Source organism: Nipponia nippon, unplaced genomic scaffold, assembly GCF_047370975.1.
Source record: "Nipponia nippon isolate SJK-2023a ecotype South Korea unplaced genomic scaffold, ASM4737097v1 scaffold_1, whole genome shotgun sequence".
Lineage (NCBI taxonomy): Eukaryota > Metazoa > Chordata > Aves > Pelecaniformes > Threskiornithidae > Nipponia > Nipponia nippon.
The window spans coordinates 132,040,803-132,061,103 of record NW_028262290.1 but is presented as its reverse complement, the minus strand read 5'-3'; the positions used below and the strand labels follow the sequence as shown (position 1 = coordinate 132,061,103).

The window sequence follows — 20,301 nt, the reverse complement described above, 5'->3', positions numbered from 1 at the left end:
TAAGCTGCACAGTGGTAGATTTAGTTTCTGGAGAAAACAGTAGTAGTAGCTGTAAACACCTAGGAGGTAAAACGCAGCAGCAGTTCCACTGAAAGGCTTCTCCTGACAGGTTGGGGCAGCTCCATAAGAAGGATACCAGCAACATCAGGGGAGGAAGATTACAACCCACAGCCAGGTGGCGAAGTGGCAGACCAGGTAGGCAAGCAAAGGGTACAGAGTGATGTAGGCAAGAGAGACCTTGTAAACAAAGCAGCAGAGCTAACCAGGGCCCCACCTCAAATGTAAGCACATATATGAAGTGCTGCCTGCAGGTCAGCATGATGGGGGAAGCTCTGATTCCTTTTCTAGCAAATCAGCATGACCGGGTGCCTCTGTGAAGTGCCCATACACCAACACACATGCAGCATGGCAACCAAGCAGGAGGAATTAGTGGTCTGGGTGCAGTTGCAGGGCTATGATCTCAACAGGATCACTGAGACACAGCAGCATAGCTCACAGGACCAGACTACTGCCACAGCTGGATATGGGCTCTTTAAGGAGAGTCTGGGATAGTGAGGAAGGAAAGCTGCCCTTTATCTGGGAGAACGGCAGGGATGCATGGAGCTCTATCCTGCAACAGACAATGAAACAGCTGAGAGCTTATGGGTCACAGATGAGAGGGCACACCAACACGAGTGACATTGTGGCAGCTGTCTGCTACTCATTACCTGATTAAGACAAAATATATGAAAACTTGTTCATACAACTGAAGAAGCCTCACATTTACAGGCACCTGGTCCTCACATAGAATATGAACTACCCTGTTATCTCCTGGAAGGGCAACACAATAGGGAACAAACAATCCAGAAGGTTTTTGGAGTGCACTGATAACAACTTCCTGACAGAGGTTACTAAGGAGCCAACAAGAGCAGGCACTTTGCTGAACATCGCAAGTACAAAATGGAAAAACCGGGCAGTGGTGTGAAGGTCGGGGCAGCCATAGCTGCAGTGACCATGACATACTAGAGCACAGGATCCCAAGAGGAAGAAGGATCAAAGCAAGAAGGAGAATCAAGAATGCTCCAGAATGGTTCACAGGCTTTCTCAGAATATCATCAGCAACAGGAAGACTAGGGCTCCATGACTGAATGGGGCAGAGGACCTGCCGACAGGAGATATGGAAAAGGCCAAGGTACTCACTGCCGCCTTTGCTTCTGCTGTTACAGGCAAGAGCAGCCCCCAGGAATCCCAGGTCTCTGCGCGCAGAAAATTCCCTCAATCGCCAGGCTCACAGGGCTGTGACCAGTGGCACAAAGCCCAGCTGGAGACCTGCCCGTACTGGTATACAGCGGGCGCCAATACCCAGGCCAGGACGGTTTAACATCCTCATTAACAAAGGTGGGTGACGGGACAGAGCTCCCCCTCAGCATCTTTGCAGGTAACACAAAACCAGGAGAAGTCGATACCCCAGAGGGCTGCGCTGCCATTCACAGGGACATCAACAGGCAGGAGACGTCAGCCAACACCTGAATCTCAGGAAGTTTAAAGGGCAACGCCAAGTGCTGCCGCGGGGGACAAACCACCCCAGGCACCAGCACCCGGGGGGCAGACAGCTGGAAAGCAGCTTTGCAGAAAAAGCCCTGGGGGTCTTCATGAACAAGGGCAACAGGAGCCAACCACATGCGCCCTTGCAGCAGAGACGGCCAACAGCCCCCGGATCGCCAGCAGGTCAAGGGAGGTGATCCTTCCCTGCGCTCGGCCCTGGTGAGACACATTTGGAATGCTGGGCTCCTCATCACAACAGACACATGGACATACTGGAGATAGTTTGGGAAGGGCCACAAAGCTGATGGATGAACTGGAGCATCTCTCACATGAGGAGAGGCTGAGAGAGCTGGGACTGTTAAGCCTAGAGAAGAGAAGGCTCATGACGATTTTATGAACGTAGATAATTACCTGAGGGGAGAAAGTAAAGAAGACGGAGCCAGGTTCTTCTCATTGGTGTCCTGCAACCGGACAAGAGGCAATGGGCACAAATTGAAATATACTAAAAAAGGGTTTAAATGTAATTTCACATAAGGGTTATTGAACACTGCAACAGGTTGCCCAGGGTGGCTGAGGAATCTCCATCCTTGGAGATATTAAAAACCCAGTTGGACAAGATCCTGAACAACCTGTTCCAATTTTCACTACTTCGAGCAAAGGAGGTTGGACTTGATATCCAGAGGTCCATTCAAACCTCATCCATTCTGTCATCCTGTATCAACAAAGCAATAGGAAGGATTGTCATGAAGGAAATTCATCTAGCTAAATACCAACTCTTTCTGACCAGCACTGAATGGTCTCTAAAGGTATAATGATGACAATATGGATTAGTGGCCTCTGAATGGTATAGGTTGTGTGTCAAACCCTGCTGCAGAGTGAGGCTTTTAAGGATAATACTGTGTGCTAACAAACACAAAGGCTAGCCCTACTACAATTATTGAAGGAACGACCTCATCAGTTCCTACAGAATCACACAATCTACTAGCCCTACTTTCATTCCTGTGAGGGCAGACAAAGGCTTTTGCAATGTCTCATGCTTCAGCAGGGTTGACAATAGTAATCATTCCCTACTGAGCCCCACTAATAGCGCAAATGCCTGTGCTAATATTGACTGTTCAAAGCAAGAAACCCATGATTTAAAAGTGTCCAGAGGAGTCCTGGATACTCCAAGTCCATAGTTGACACCACATTTATCCAAGAGATGCTTTTTTCTCACCTATTTCTACTGATCCATCATGCATTATTTTCAGATTAAAGGCTCCCAGAGAACACAGGATTCATTTGACCAGTAAAAGCAGTTAACAGCATCCTTGGCTGGCATTATCCATTGGACTAAGGACAGTACTTCAAGCTTTTATGACTGTGTATTTGAAGGCAAGTCTTTTTTTGCCAAAGCATGAACTTTTGAAATGAAATCTATAAAAAGCTGAACTAAAAGAAACAGGACAAAGTTTTTGCTGATCAGGTCTTTGATTTTTAAAGTAGCAGAGGCATTCCGTTGAGAGTTAAGGCAGTTGAGATGCACAGAAGATAGACTGTCCTTGTTTTACCTTCATCCATTAGATACCCTTCTGAATGCACTGTTTAACCTCAAGCATATATGTATCTGCAGCAATACACATTTGAGTGTCACAAATAAGAAATCTAATTTTGTAATTATTCTCCTTTAAGGAATTAAGATTATCTGTTAGACTGATCTCTTCCTAGAAGGAAAAAAAGCTTCAATTCCACACACCAGGTGTGTGCGATCTATTAAAACAGGCAGACAACCTACTGTTTTGCTAAGGATTGCCACATTTTGTGCTCGTTAAATAACAGGTCACATTGGATTGCAACAATGAATGGACAGAGTCGACAAACCCCACACTGTTCTAAAGGAAGGATTAACAAATTTCAGTTAACAATACAATTTTTTCCTGAAGCCCATAGAAAGTTTACAAAAACTAAGTCTAAAATGGAAATTTTAACACAAAGTGGGCCAAAATAAGTCCTAATTTATAGCATCTGTTACCCTTTCATACAAAAAATCCCAAAAGGATTAAAAAAAGCATGCCTTAATTACAGCTCCACATGAGTGGATTCAACTACGAGATAGGCCACTGTAAGCATTAGATACCCCAGTCACTACAGAATTAAAGCAACATGAAATGGGTACAGTAAACACATGATACTTTGAAAAAAGCTGTAAAATTATATTGAGAATGTACTTTATAAATACCAAAACTGTAATGAAAATTCAAACAATACAGCAAGCATTACACAGCATTTCTCCCAAAAAAGTCTTGTTTTAAGGTACATCAGCATGTAATTCCCTTTGAATAGGCTTTTTTCCTTGGTCTCTTCCTCTTAAGTCCCTGCAAAGAGTTCAGATGAGTGGAGTTTGAGAATTTCTTTAAAAGCAAATTGCTTTTGTCCCCACACATCAAACAATACTTTGACTAAAACTGATGAGCAGCTTCAAATGTCCCCACGCTCCTCATTCCAAGAGATTAAGAGGAAGAGTCATTTGGACATCCTGATGGAAGACAGTTGCAGAAAAGAGGAAGAAGTCTCAAAGATTCAAATGATACCACAAAATTATTTGTGATGGGTCTCAGTAACAGTCAGGTTGTCACATCGCTGTTGAACTTTCATTAGACATGTATTCTTAGGTTATATCATACATGAAGTAAAGCAACTTTAGGCGACAGTCATTGCAGGTCTTATCATATTACTTCACATTTGCCAGATGATGAAAGCATGAATAGCTACTGCAGCCCAGCTAACACATGGCAAATTTATCTCTGTGTGTTTATGCCTTGTGAGTTAAAAGCACTTTGGAGTATTTTCCACAAGACTCTCAACTTAGATCAGCAGCAAGAAATAGGATTTATTATACTAAACAATAATTAACAAACTAGCTTTCCTACCAGAACATCTATTTAAAGCAAGCATACATAAAGCCATACAGCCCTTACTAATCGCTAACATTGGAACCTTAGGACAAATGCAACTTGAGCTCTAATATCAACAAGAGGAGAGTAAGTTTAACTTACATTCCACTCAAAGTCTGCAATCCATTTTGATATAGCTTGAGGTAAGACTGTTCTCTGGATTTGTTCCCAAGTAATAAGCAGCCTCTGAAAGCTGTAAATTGATCTTGCTTTATTCTAATACTATGATAAAACTCCCCTTACATAGGAGATATCAATTTTTGCTTTGTTTCAAGATGAGTAGTACAACTGGAATAAGATCATAAGCAAGTTTATCTGACAAAAGCAAGTCTTGTTTGGAAGAGACTTCTACAAAGTCTCTACAAAGACCATTCTTTTTTCTAGTACAGCACAAATACAACAGGAACTTACTGTTTTTAATAGAGGGGTGGAGAAAAAGTTGCTATGCACTGAGCTGGTGGAGGGCGAGCCTAGATGAATTAAGATTTATTCTCTGGCAAACTTACTAATGGATCCATCTACTTAAATGGCTTCAGTTTTTCATACCTGTCACTCAAGACTCTTCTCATACAATAATATCAAATCACGGCCTTGAAGGAAATCACAGGTAACACACACACAGGTTGTTCTTTAAAAAGAAATTCTCACAAATAGGTGGCTTTCCTATTCTTTAAAGCTACTCAGCCTTTGTAGAATTCATCCACAAAACGCATGTGTGTAAATAAAATCTGGATTAAGTACAAGGAGGCTGGACTTGGATGAAGAATGAACTCTTGAGTTCTGCAGAACTGACCTTCTGGAACCACAGTGTTAAGTATTTGCTAGTGGAAGTCACAGAGCTGGAAAAAACAAAACTGGGAGCCAAAAACTGCTCAAGTCCTGTCCTCTGGGAATTGCTGGAAGAGGAGGGAAAGTATATACTGTGTCCTTACCTAATCTGAAAAGTATCTGCTTGGAAGTTTGTACTATTTGCTAAGAAAAATGTTTTTAGCCTAAGGGAAACATGGAGCAAAAAGTTACGATTTTTAAGAACCATCAGCCAAATTTGTCAACTCATCCCAGAAGGGGAACGAAGTAAACTTGTGAGCATTCTGTTAGGATGTACCAGACCCATAAGAGATCAAGTCCCTACTACATGTTGATCTTGTATTCTGTAGTAGTTTGTATACAAAAGTAGGGAAGGGCCAATTAGCCCTCAACTTTTCTTACCCTTTGAAGTGGTACAAGTAGCGTTAAAAACTTTTTAATCAGCTCTACATCATACATCAAGTTCACTTAAGGACTACAGTCTATACTTAAAATTCATGTTGCTGAACCCTTTTCTCTCCTAAGACGTTTCAGAGACAAAGACACAATCCTTGGTAAGCCTCGGAACCAGAAACAGCACTCAGGCAAGTGTGTTCTTGAATAAATTGCCAAAGAAGAGAATGTATTTTCCTGACGTTAATGCAAAACTCGTTCTAGTGATACAGTGATTTACTGTTCATTTACTATACAATTTTGAATATGGTCAAGCTATCCTGTTCAAACAGATATTTGTAGGTGCAGTAATGGGTAGCAAATCATTCGAAGTCTCTTGAAAAAAGAAACCAACGCTACTGCAGACTCCAAAAACCACTCTGGCAAGTTTCAGAAACACAAAGGCCACGTCTGACTTCTTGACATTTTTCAAACTTGCACAAAAACAAAAACCCTATTGTGCAAAGCCTGAAACAGTCACATGCTCTAGTCAAATACACAATGCAAGCAGTGCTCAAAGACTCAGTACCAAATATTCTCTGATAATTGCTATCTTCCGTGTAAAATCAGGCAGTGTCAACAAGATAGCTACAGTGCACCAAGCATCACTGACTCAGGCTCAAGCAAATTCCTAAGGTGACAAGAGATGGCTATTCAGCATCTTCTAACAGGAGAACCAACAAGCATTAGGTGAAACTATAGGTGACAGGCTCAAAACAAACAGAAGGGGTTACCAAAAACAATGCGAAGGAAGTATTGAGTCCCAAGTCTGAGTACATGAACTTTACATGAATGCACACAAAAAAGAAGCCTGGACACATTCTTGGAAGAATCCATCCACAGCCACTAAACATAAAAACACTTCTTCCAGTTCGGAAAGTTGAAGTCAGAAGTTGCTCCCCAGAACGCTCTTCCAGCTTCCCCTGTCAGTTCCTTTCTAGGCCTCTATTAACAGCAACTGTTAGACAACGAGGTTTCAGAAACTTTGGTCTGATTCAGTATGGTCATTACTGCAGTCGCCTTCACAATACAGTAGTGAACCTACACAAAGATAACTGTTTTGAACATGTTTGTTCCCAGTGGTTTGTAAAGGTTACTGAACCTTAGGAACTGAAACCGCTGTCAATTTGAATTTCTTATTGCCAAGGGCATTTTCCCAGTTTTGCTGCTTTCCCCCCACACCCCGGCCAGTGCTAGAAGCAACCACCTTATTTGCAGCTCATATTTAGATGACAATGTGGAACATCGGCCTTGAAGAGTCAGGAGTCAAAGGACTTTTCCATCATATAGATTTAAATAAGATTTCCTGATTTTGTGCACGTATGCTTCTTGAACAGTTTACATTTGGGATATGACAAAGTGATAGATATTTGCCCATCAAATGGAAAAGTCCTCCTGAATGATATCCTCTACAAATTTTTAAGATCATAGGGCTAATAATATTCAGCCACAGACAACAGACGTCAATTCAGTTTTGATGATAGCAAATAAGGAAAAAAACTAGTTACTCTAAAGAAAGCAAGCATACATTAATGAGACTGTATAGAAACTGTGAATAACTGTCTTAAACACATTTTTTCTTGTGTAAAGGATCCAGCACCATAGAATACTGATGCTTTGCAGCCCAGAAACCCACACACAAATACTTGGCATATCAAACTATAACTCACTGTTCTACAACCTTCCAGTTCTGTCAATAGGGGAAAAAAACCAAACCAAACCAAACCAAAACCTACAGTTGAGGTCACAACATCATTTACAATACTGGCAAATAGTCATATGGGCACACATGACCCAAAACATTCATGATGAAAGCTTTCTAAAGTCTTGAGCAGAAGGTAGGATCCCTATAAGCATAGCCTTTTGAAGATTTTAATCCCGATCTTTGACTCCTGGCAATTATATTTGCTCAACTTCAGATTAGCAAACAACAATTACAAACCACCTTTGCACGCCACTAACCTTGTACTTGCCCTTTACCAGCAAGGAGATAACTCTTACAAGACAACCAAATGACTCATGCCAGCTAAACAACTCGCCAAGATACAGATAGGAGATTACATGTTGATATATTCACTTGAATTTATACAAGCCATAGTAAGTCAGATTTATATTGTTAAAGCAGCACAAAAGCAGCCCTAGCAGCACAGTGCCAAACTGAAGTAAGATGAAGTAACTTCCACAGCTTGAAAATTTATTTTTTTTTTTTTTAGATCCTACTTTGCTATTTCTTCCTTGCTGCTTTTTGCACAAAAGCACTCTGTAATAAAACTGCCATACTGGTAACCACAGAGTCAGTCAAAACTGACCACCTGTAAGTCAACTTACTCCGGTTACATCCCATTCTCCAGCTTGCAGAAGTCCTACTCTCTTTCAAGCTATTTCATTTGCAGTATATCCTCAAGTGTTAGATTTTCTATCATCCGTAATATACCAACAGTTACATTCATTACAGAAAAATACAAGCTATTACTTTCAAAAGTTTTTCTTAGCAGCTGAAATATACTTGCTTCCTCTTTTGTTTTACTCCATGCAAACACTATTGTTTAAATCTTATTAAGTCTTCAAGAAAGAACAGGTATAAACAGCCTAGTCTTAGATAAAATAAAATACATGTAGTTGAAAAATCATGTCTTAAAGTATGTTCTTACTTATTCTGGATTAATACAGTTAACAGTTTAACATACACAGAGAAAAATCAAGGTAATAGCTATATGCATCATAAGGAAATAGAATTTAAATTAACATTAAAGTGAGTACAACCACAAGCTTAACCGAACATAACTGAAACAACAAAAAGAAATGTGTAAAAGGGAATAGTGTTCTAATACTACAGAAGTGACCTAATCCACACAGGTTTTCCAGTTTCTGCTTTAACCACAAAATTCCATAGGATTAAAATAAAGGTACCTTCTTTATGCTCTGATAAAAATGACCTAGAAAGCTTTAGAAATTTTGTCTGTTTTCTATGTATCAGCACTCCCGTAACTTGTGTCAGGAGCATCTACGAGCAGGCAATACCACAGTCCATGCCACGGTGCTCTTACCGTTTCTGCAAGGGAAAGCAGTGCTGCAGAAGTTACCGACTTACAGGAAACATGCTCTACAGAACCCCAAGCAAGGTAAGCCTGCTGTTCTCATGCACCCTAGTTCCCCTAAGCCCAAAGTACGCTATGTCCCTATGAAGTCCGGAAGTTTCCCTGAAACCCAAAGACAAATTTAAAATAGTGAAATAAAACTATGCAGAGAGAATTATTATGTTGCAGCTCTTGTTTCAGTGTTGCATACGGGTCTTCAACCAACCAACGGTCTTTTCAAGAGCACAGAGCACTAGTTCGGTAGCGATGCCTGACATCTAGTTCCTTGCCTCCTCAAACTTCAGTGCTACTATAGTATACCTTTACTAGTAGTTATTCATTTAATCGAGCTGTTTGTGAAGTCTGTTTGCTGCAAGCTAATTTTAAAAACAAGTTTTCCTTTCTAACTGAAAACTGCAAGTCATCTCAAGTTACAGTTTGTTCAGAACTTTCAGCCACATATCAAAAAGAAAGGCTCAGGTAATTCAGCTGTTGGAAAGACTCTCAGTGTAAAGCATGCATGAGCAGATGCTGCACAATAGCTTGAGTAAGAGCTAAAAAGCACGTGGAGAATTGAGCAGAGGCTGTACTTCACCTCTGAGCATCAACTGTTAAAGGCACAATTCCAACACCTTCTACCATTACAGCATGTAGTTTCAGCTAGAGCAAGTGGAGAAGCATTCATCGGACAAGTAGTTTAGCAGTGACTTATCAGAAGGAAAAAGACTCAACTCAAAGTACTGACAGGAGTTGGAGCAGGCTCCTCACCTTCCACTTTTAATACTCCTTACCTTCTACTTTGTAGTAGCAACATTAAGAATGCAACACTTTTAGCCAAAACTTCCCAACTCCACTGGCTGAGAATGAAATCTCAGGAGATTCTGCCTATTTCCAACCTCATTCTAGGTATCTGCACCTCATTTAATTGGAAAGGCAGAGATGCCTACCTGCAAGCCAGAAACTGACTTTAGAAGATACTACACAAGCCCCATGAGGAAGAAATTTTGTAGCAGCTCTTGGGACTTCATTTCAACTGAATCTTCCTTCTGCCTCCACAAAATGCAAGGAGCTCCACAAACTGAGAATTAGGTTGCAGAAGTTACAGGTGCTTCAGAAGTGACATATTTTTATTTGCCAAAAATTAGTTAAGTTATAAGTTCTAAAAACTTTTAAAAATAGTATTACTAGCATGAAAACCATTTAAGAGAACTCTGCCTGCTTTGAAATCACACTTTCCTTCACCAGACAGTTGCGCATGTCCAGTTAAAACTCCCCTCTACAACCTGGACTCCTACTCCGCAAGCGTTCATAAGTTTCCATGTACCCCCAAACATGAACTACCCTTTCAAAGCATTTCTACTTGTAGCTGAGAAAGTCCAACACATTGTATTTGAAACGAGCACAAAACTATGCTTCTGGCATAAATCCTGGGATAGGTCAATGATTTGGATGTCCCAGAAACAGGCTTTAAAGAATTTAGTACACTGCAAGAATAACCATGATGGCATGTTTACCCAGTGTAGGTCTACAATATAGTGTACTACCATCAGACATGATCAAAGATGACTGCAATGGAAGGGTTTGATTTTACTTTTACTCCAGAGCATTTATTTTAAATGAGTGCTATGATACATCCCATCACCCTAACTCTACCAATGCAGCAACATTAGCATTCTTGATAATATTTCCAAAATATTACCTCCAGTATACCATTCTACAATTTCCCCAAAGATCATGAGAGAAAAGCAGGAACCTCGCTATGAGGAATACACCACAGTTTTTATAGCAAAAAGAGGTTTATGGTGGTCTATTGATACACGTTTTAGTAGCTCTTTTTGACAGGAAAAAAGCTAAACAAAGGTGCATTTTCCAAAGGAGGGGATACATCAATACTGAAAATAATCTTAGGATTTAGTTTGCTTTGAGTGGTTGACAATTGCTCCCTGTTGAGTTACAGAATTAAAATGATCCATCAATACATGCACATAATGCTGCGTTAAACAGCTTCAGGAAAAACATGCTTTATCTCTTCATGGCAGTTTTCTCATTCTTCCCCATCCCTTCCCTCCCCACCACCAGCCCTCCCGCACAAGCCTGTTATACTCACAAGACTGGACACGTTAATTTGAAAAACATTTCAGAGCACCTAAGAACTTTGTGTATTTTACATACTTTATAAGCAACAGAAAAACGTAACTTCTTTAACTGAAATTTTTAAAAAAGTAACAGCAGGTCCCACACTTCTGTCTCATTCAGAAAAGATACATCCGGCACATGAAATGCTCTATTGCCACATGCAATTTCAATGCTGTAGTACAAAGTGTGTGCAGCTTAAAGTCTCAGCCAATTTACTACCCTGTATGTCTTGCTCTGTATTGTAATTTTTAAAAAAAAAAGGCAAATCCCAAAAGAATCATAGTGACAAAGCAGGAAAAAAAAGGTGTTAATTGTCTTACATTGTAGGGCATATTAATTTAGGTTGAATTCATGTTAGATGAAAAAGCTCTTCAAGTAAAAAGTTCCCACTTCATGAAAGCATCTAAAGCTCAGAATATTAATTATTCCAAGAAAGAAACATAAATCTAAGGAAACTCAAGTTACACAGGTTCTAGAGGGACTCTTATTTGAGTAACTCACATACCATTTACCCTGGAAATCTGTATCACCAAGTAATCTGTTGTTGTTCCAAAGCCATAACAACAGGAAGTTTCTAATGAATTTATATTGATACCACTTAGGTAGCAGAAAACAGTTTGAGATTAAAAATAGCAGAGCATGCATTCGTTTTCTTTTCCTGTTTCTTTTATTTGCATTCTCATTAAATCTAAAGATGTCTTCTGCTCAAGACAGGCCTGATTTCTAAGTGCATTCTTTAAGACCTACATATCTAGTACTTCCACAATAAGTGAGCAGTACTTCAATATTCAGTTACAAATTCAAACCCCTGGTTTGGAGCACAGAATTCACGATTTAGAGCCTGACAAATACTTCTGTAGCCTAACAACAAAGTAGTTGAGATTTGTTTCTGTAATAATCTGAAGTCTATGATCTTGGAACTTGATTTAGTGTATTCTGCTTATAAGCAGCAACTGAAAAGTCACTTGAATGGCAGATGCAATTATGACAATACACGGAAATTGGTCATTAGCTACACATGTATTTGGGACACAGTGGACTCAAATGAACCAGAGCTGAATGACAACAATACAGCTCAACCACCCTAGGAAGCAACTCGCTGTGTTCGTAAAAAACTGTCATACCCATAGGAAAAAGGGACTGCAATAAGCCAAGAGCAAAGCAAGCTATGTCACATGAAAGGAAATAACAAATATAATCTCAGTGAATGGCCACTTTTCAAACACTATGACATTTGTGGGGCGGGAGTTAATAACTGCACAACACAAAAGGATCATACACCTGTCATTTAAAATCAGTGGACACATTTAAGGAACCTCTTGAAGGGTAAATGCGGCATCATCTGGTTCCTGTTTCATCACTCCGTTAACTTCCTATTCACACTTTTGTCAGTTCCTCTGTTTACTGTACAAGCAGGGACCTTCTTTTAGATGTTCCTTTTTCCCCACATGCTACTGCTGCTACTGAATTTATACAGGACTTATTTTACCACACCAAAAAGCAGTTATAAACAGTTAAGTGAGTTAGTCCTTGTCACTGTTTCACTGGATTGCTGCAACTTTGTGAACATTGGTGAACTATCATCCACTGCTTCACCAGAGTAAGACAAAATATCTAAGACACTTTAAAATACCAAAATACCAATAAAATGGTAATGAATCAAAGATTTTCATTACTTCCTTTAGGAATGAATGACTGTATGTATTACATACGCTAAGGGACTGCACAGTTTAGAGATCTTCTCTCATTATGTTAAGTTTCAGGTGGAAAATCCTTATCAGTTTTACCTGTACAGCTACAGCTTGCCAGTAACAGTTTGGGATAAAATATCACTGCACAAATAACCATGACATTCTAGTAAGAACTCTTGGTAACCAGTGCAAATGCACATGCTTCAGACACTCTTAAATTTTGGCATAAGACAAAAAGAATAATATTGAAAATATGTAGGCCAAACAAAAGTTACTAAGGTAGCAAAAGAATTAAAAGTAGCAGAGATTGCTAATCTACTCAGTCAATCTCTAACATGATGCAAAAGCACTGGAAGAGTAGTTCTGCTATATGTGCACACATTACTGAAAATCCAACAAAACTTCAACAACAGAGTTCTGATACTTCCAGCAGCAGGGAACAGGTGTTCCCTTTGTTGTGTTTCACTAAGTAACATGACAAATTTCATTGTCTGAAGTAGTGTCTCATCACACCACTATGGTGGTGAAAATACCCATCATTTACAGTACTGACACAAAATGCTGCTGAGAAAACAGGGCAGGGGGAGAGAAACTTGAATTTTTTTCCTGAGCTTTACAATTGAATGTAAATTACATTCTCTCAAGACAGGCAGGAACTGGTAAATACTATACCAGCACTGGCAAAGCTACAGAACACGTGTGTCAGTGGATGTGCAGAATTACTGTCAAAAGCCTCTCACCTGCTCCTGTGGCTGTTGCACTGGGAATTTAGTTCAAAGCAAGAAAAAAAAAAATGCAGGAGCCCATTAGTCTTTCTAGACCTGACATATGGAGTCAATATAATCAGGAGCGTGAGAGATGTGAGTGGAAAGACTACAGCTTATTGAGCCTAAAAGCTGTAACTGAGTAAAAGCAGTAGCATGTCCACAGCACGTGAGATGAAGCAGATATGTATTTTGGCACAACCTAAAGAAAGTCAGTAAGGTATATACCAGAAAGGTATTATTTTAACTGAGTAGACAGTAATTGGTTCAGCCACATGTGCTACTAACCACAAACTGTAGGAGAATACTCAGAATTTCACCATCAAAATCCAGTGTAAAATCACTGTAAGGAATATAAAATTGTTGCTTTAGCACTAAGTACCAAGAGCTAAGGAATTCCCTAATATGACTATATGACTCCTCCCCACGCTTTCAAAAAAAAAAAATTTCCCTTCATCAGCCTAACAAAATACATATGGCATTGCAGTCTGATTTTGTAACCTACTTGAACTCTGGAAGAGTAACACAATTTCCTTCAGCCAGCAAACACTGAGAAGGAGTGTTACTGGGGAAAAAGGTTTTCTTTTTTATACCTGAAGATCCTATAGCCTGCTTCCTCAGATAGGGATGTTACTATAGTATACCCAACATGTCTTACATGATAGTCTGTTTGAAAATATTCACAGTATCCTAATTTTCAGAGATAGTGGCTGGTATTAAAAACCTGTTAAATGCAGGTTTTAAGATTTATTAGGTCAACTTAATGCTTTTACACATATTCCAGTCGTTTTCTTTAATATAGCAAATACTGAAGGATTAAAAAGAATTGAAAATACAAAACAATTGTCTTTACATATGAGAACAGGATTCAAGTACTTTAAAACAAACCACAATGATATAGCACAGCCTTGTCCATTAACCAGACATTCATGAAGACCTTATATTATCCAGCACTGGTTTCTGTACAATACTCAGACTGCTAGATAGCTTAATTATTGAGTATTAGATTTAATTCTCTGTCACATATTTAAAGTGTAACAGGCTTCTTCCCCTCCTTCTAAAAAAAGAATTGCAATAAAATATAGTAATAGTACCGAATCATGGTGTTTAGTATTAACAAAAATATTAAACTTGCATGCACCATTCATCAGGTTGAAGTTAATGCCTTGCTGAAGCATAAATATTTATCCAGTGCAATCAGCAGGAAACCTTAGGAGACAGCATGGCTTTAAGCACTGAAGTGAGTTAATTAGTATCCAGTGCAGCTTCAGAGCATACTATGCTATTTTTAATTAAAGGTTAGCTTCCAAATAGAAAAAAGTAACAAAATGTAAAGGATATCTCATCTCTTAGCTGAGAGAGCCATTTTTAATAGCTATCAAAAGTGCCCAAAATACAGCTTCTGTCACTAAGTTTAGAATGAGAGCTCTTATGCCAATCAGGATGGAATACAAATACTCAGCGACTTTTGCATCAGCAATAGGAGCGTTTTACTACTCAGCTAGTATTGCTTTTACCCAAATTTGTTATGTTTTGATTGCTATACAGCATTTCATGTCACCAGAGGTTCAAGACGGAAGGACACAAATGTACATCCGTTTTGGAGAGATAACCCATTTCCAGTCTGCCTCTCAACAATCGGATGATTCTTCAGCAATGCTGGTCATTTAAAATAAACTAAGAAATGTTTTCATGCACGCCCTCGCTTTTCATGGCATTCTCCATACAGAAGAGTGATGATTATTAAGTATCTGTCCAAATTCCACATGCTTTATTGATTCCAGTTCTAATAAATAATACTCCTAGTAACAACTGTTTATCGAACCCACTTGTATTAAATTTGTACACCATTTAGAAGTTACACTGAAGCCTTATGAACAAAGCCCTTAATTCAACACACCGAAACAAATACACCAACATCCTGCCATTTCTGGCACTGCAATGACAAGAAAGGGTCACACTCAGACAATTTCAGTACTCACTCGGGCCGTAAGTTATGCTGCTTTCATTCACTACCTTTCCAGTTGTTACCAAAGCACGTAAGTTCATGTGGGGATGCATCTCAAGAAATTGCTGTAAATAACAGTTGCCCTCCCAGACTAAGCTGACATTCTATTTTTATTCTGCTGCTCTTGAACATGGTCTTAATTAGGATAAAGGCTTCACAACAGTTTCACCAGAAGTACAAGAAAACACTTCATATCCTGCATTATTTTAGATGTGCTATAAATTGAAAACTATTATAGTTGTTGGGTCTTTCACATGTTGGGTTGTTTTTTTTTTTAAAATCTAATCCAGGAGTATTTTGAGTTTTCACGTTAACAAAGTTCCAGCACAAATTCTGATAGAAATCTGATGATTTAGAATAAGAACAAATGCAGAAGCATTTCACCCCTCAGCCTCATGGAAAACTTTTTAAATGTCACCAATGTTTTCAAATAACTTCAAAGATTTTAAGCGTCAGTTATTTATAAAGAAAATCTTGAGAGCATGCAGAAGTACTTAATCTTAAAAGCGTGTGTGTGTGTGTGTGTACACTTATACATTATAGAGTATAGGGAAGATTCTGGTCAATGCAGGAACTAATAAAACATTTTAATGGCATGCAGAGCTTGAGCAGCCTAGAAGCTTTAAACACGGCCTTGCAGCAATATGCATTTGCTACACATTCAAAACATTTTCATACTTTAGTACTCCTTGGCTTCAACAACACCGATCTGGCACAGATTTCAGTCCTTACCCTGACACCACTTTGTTATTGCCTTCCAAGATCATCTCAAGAAGCATTTCAAATAAATTAATCCAATTTAAGTTCCTAATTAACTGATGCTAATAAAAAAATGCTTTAATTCCAGCACATTCTCCACTCCCAAATGTGCATTTAATGCACCACCATTTCAATTCTGGCAACTGAGGACAGCAAACTGCCAAAAGGGCCATTTTTTCTGGAAAAGAAAGAAAACACAGATTTAAAGAAAAGATATCACGCCCACAATTCTAATTAAGGTGAGGGGTTTTTATACTTGCATAATTAAAGAGAACAGCATTAACAAATCAAAAGCTGTAATTTTGTTGAGCAGGAAAACTATAAGATTTCAGTAAAACAACAAATACTTTCAAGTACATCCTACCAAGTACAAACCAACACACTGAAAAATGCTGCACGTAAAATGCAGGTTTTAAGCACGTATTTTCATAATACCACAGAAGAAGTCTTAGAGATTACAGAGTCACTCCAGTCATCAAGCTATTACACCTCAGAAGATAAATACAAATTTGCAGTCTTCCATTTTTCTAAAGTGTAAGAGATTCGGACGCTAGTTCCCCTAACTTCAAAGACGACAGAGCATACACACAGTGAAGGTCATATTGTCAGGCTTCTCATTTGCTATACAGCATGACAGGATCTCCTGCTTAAACTTCATGCATATTGCTCCTGGAAGACTGACTGCTTGGTAACTGGTAACACTGTAACTAACATACAAGTGCAGTGATTCCTACATGTAATCTCCATTTATGCTAACAAAACTACCCGCACAAATCCTATGGCAGACTTAAGTATAAGCTTTGTACCCAGTCTTGCATCTGAGAGAGAGGAAGAATGCCAGGTTACACAGAGAGCAGATTTGCCTAAGTGAAGGCCTGGGAATGAAACCTGACCTGGTGATCCGCCTAACGGATTTAAGTCTAAGCTGTTCCCGATATAGGCTTTGTATGTTTGCAGAGCGCCCAGGTGATCTTTGTTAAGAGTCCAAGTGCTACTGCATTTTAAAATTCTCATCAACATAAACATTTAAGCCTCATGGAAGTTTCATTTGAAAGCCTCAAATATAGAGTATGCCACAGGCTCTGAGTCCCAAAGGAAAGCCTGGGAACCGTGACTTTTCTCTTACAAATCATGCAGATTTCTCAACTTATGCATCTTCCACACAACCTGAAACGTCACGTCACATTGGGCCATAAAATGTATGTTTATTTTCTAATTAAAATAGCCAAACATTAGCCAACATTTGATAACCAATAATATAAGTCTCCAGAACGAACAAGGTGATTTTCACATTGCATGTGTTAAAGCCAGTGACAGCTTAAGAGAGAACCTAATATTTACCTTAAGGCGGGATTTAATGAAAATGCATTTCCTGACATGAACATACAGAGAAGGCTCGAGATATTGGGTTTTTACACTAGCGTGTATTAAGAATTTGACTTTAACTCAGCGACTTACTATTAGGTTTGATACAGTCATAACACATTCATCAGTAAACGGGCTCTTCTCCCAGCCAGCCCCATTGTGCTAAGTAAAATATAGATGACACATACCACTTGTAGTGCCTAGCCTTGTAATATCTCACGCACATGCTTGCTTGCGATACAAGTCCTTGCAAAATTAGAATCCAAGTGACTTAACTACCCAGCTATGCCTGTGAACATGTCTACCATGGACTCTCTCAAGTGAAAGAAAACCCTCCCATTCAGAAGACTATGGCAGAAGTTCAACACGATTCTGCCCATGAAAGCCTTTTTCCTTGTAAGAAGCATTCTGAATAAATTTAACTTGTACCTTTAAAACAGCTCAACACTGAAAGGAAGTGAATTGCTACAGTTAATAAATCACCCAAAGCAATACTGAACTTCCTCAAAATTGCCACCCCTCTGATAAAAGGCCTGTTTAAAGTACCTTGTCTCACAGAGGGATTATCACAGAAGAGAAGCAGCTGAGTTTTGCATTTCAAAAGTAGTATTTTCATATTGTCTTCTTACTCTGGAGGAAAAAATATGCCCAAGAACAGTGCCAGATGAATCTAAAACTCAACTTCAAAGTACATTGCTCTTACCAAAAGTATTTCACTGATGAAAGTAAAATAGATTGGAAGTTAATTTGACCAAGATTTACAACACCACTTACTTTTCACATCATAAAAGAACTTGTTGGAAGGTGGAGAGGACAACAAAAGCAAGGCACTGTCACAGAGGAAGGCATTCTGTGGAAAGCACAAGCTTCTGAAAAGACACTGTAGCACCTAGCTGCATTACTGGAGGGAAAAACTGCAGAAAAGCCTTTTAGATGCAATGAAAAGCAATCACCAAAGTCACCTACACTTTGCTACATAAAACTGCTTTTTGCTTCTTTGCAGTGTCATTTGTTCAAGTTGCCTTAAAAAAAAAAACAAACTAATCGCCAAATCTGAATTGGCAGCTAACAAACCTAACAGCAATCACTTAATAGAAACTTTCATATTTTGTTCTTCTATAGTCATTTTCTCACGCACTAGCAGTGTATATTAAGAATTGTGAAAGATCAAATCCTTGAGTACACAAATCTTTTCCTTGTGAACTTAAGACTTGAGGAGCTTTTTCGGGATCGAGTTAGAATTCAGTTGGACAGGAAACAAACGTGACGGCTTTCGGGATTACAGGCAACAAGACAAGTCCACGGGCATTACCTCCGCTTTTACCATTACCTTTAAAACACAAAGCACATAGAAAGTTCCTTCAATTTAATGTATGTGAAGTTAAATAACGTAGCCTACACAGGCACAAGCCCCTGCAGCACTTCCTCCTTACGAACCTCCACCGCGAACTCTCAGCAATTGTAAGTGTTGCTGCCACCCCTCGCATCACTACCCGCGGACGCCGAAGTCAACGCGGCAGGAAAACAAAAACGTGGACAAGAGCTGGATTAGAATGAATGTATGTCACAGCACGCCGCTCAACTGTTGCCTACACCTTCCCACCAGCAGGCACGGGCGCCCAGCGCACGGAGCGGGAAGCCCGCTGCCAGGCACCGCGCTGTCTGCCCCCTGCTCCGGGGAGAGGAGCCGGAGCAGCGCCTTTGTCTCTCCCGCAGCCGGCTGCCCGCACCCCCAGCCGCTTCTCCGGGCGACACAAGCGACCGCTGCCCCGCCAGCCCCGCCGAGGCAGCCGCTTCCCCCGCTCTGCCCGCCCCGATCGCCGCCCGGGAGCCGAGCGAGAGACGGGGCGCGGGAGGACCCCGGCAGGCGGCCAGAGGCGGCCGGGATGCCGGCGGCGCTCCGGAGGGACCCGCGGGAAGGGCGGGGGGGAGGAATGGGGGGCGGGTGGGGGGAGGCTGGCGCCGGTCCCTGGAGCGCCACCCCGCGGCCCCGCTCACCCCGCCCCGCACCGGCGGCAGAGAGCGGCTCTCTCCCCGGCAAGGCGGGAGGGGGCCCGCCGAGCCCCCGCCCCGGCCCCCGCCGCCCCCGGGCACCGGCCCTCCCCCCCCGGCCCCTCCGCCGCGCGCCGCCCCCCGCGCCCTTCACCCACCGCCGCCCCCGGGTAACGGCCGCTCCAGCCGCGCGCCGACGGTCGCCCCGGGGCAGGGCGGGGCGGGGGAGCCCGCCGCCGTGTCAGCGCGCGGGACCCGGCGCCAGAAGGGCTCCCTTCAACCGGCCGTTAGTTGCCCAACGGCCGCAAACCGTCCCGGCGGCGCAGAGGGCTGCCCCGGCCCCGCAGCGGGAAAAGTTGGCTGCGCGGGAGCGGCCGCCGGTCAGACTCACCCCTCCCGCCCGGCGGCTCCTCCGCCGCCGCGGCCGCTTGCGGACTTACTCGCCCGCCGGGAGCGACAGCGGCGAGGGCGGGCAGCGGCGGGCTAGCACCGCCCGACCCCGCCGCTGCCTGGCGGCGGCCGCAGCCAATGGGAGAGCGAAGCGCGGTCACGCCAGCCAATAGGGCGGTAGAGCGGACCGTGCGGGCGCCCGCGCCCTCCTCTCCCCCAATGGGTGGTGCTGCCCCGCTCCGAGGGCGGGCGGCGGCCGGGCTGGGCGGGGGGGGGGGCGGCCGGTCTGTGAGGGCGCCCCGGGGGGGCGGGCAGCGCCGCGTCCCGCCGCCGCGGGTCCGGAAACGCGGGAGGCGGCGGTAGCCCCGGGGGAGGGCGGGAAACAAGTCGTCGTTTCCCCGCCGGGGCTGAATCGTGAGCCCA

General features: G+C 41.7%; 1 protein-coding gene across 2 annotated transcripts in view; it reads right to left on the bottom strand.

The window, feature by feature from the left end:
* HYCC1 (hyccin PI4KA lipid kinase complex subunit 1) overlaps window positions 1–19,979 on the bottom strand; it is a 50,712-nt gene extending 30,733 nt beyond the window's left edge. For both annotated transcript variants that reach the window (XM_087773333.1, XM_087773342.1), the window contains exon 1: window positions 19,880–19,979. The gene's annotated coding sequence lies outside the window, so the exon portion shown is untranslated. The remainder of the gene's footprint in view (window positions 1–19,879) is intronic.
* Window positions 19,980–20,301: the final 322 nt, after the last annotated feature.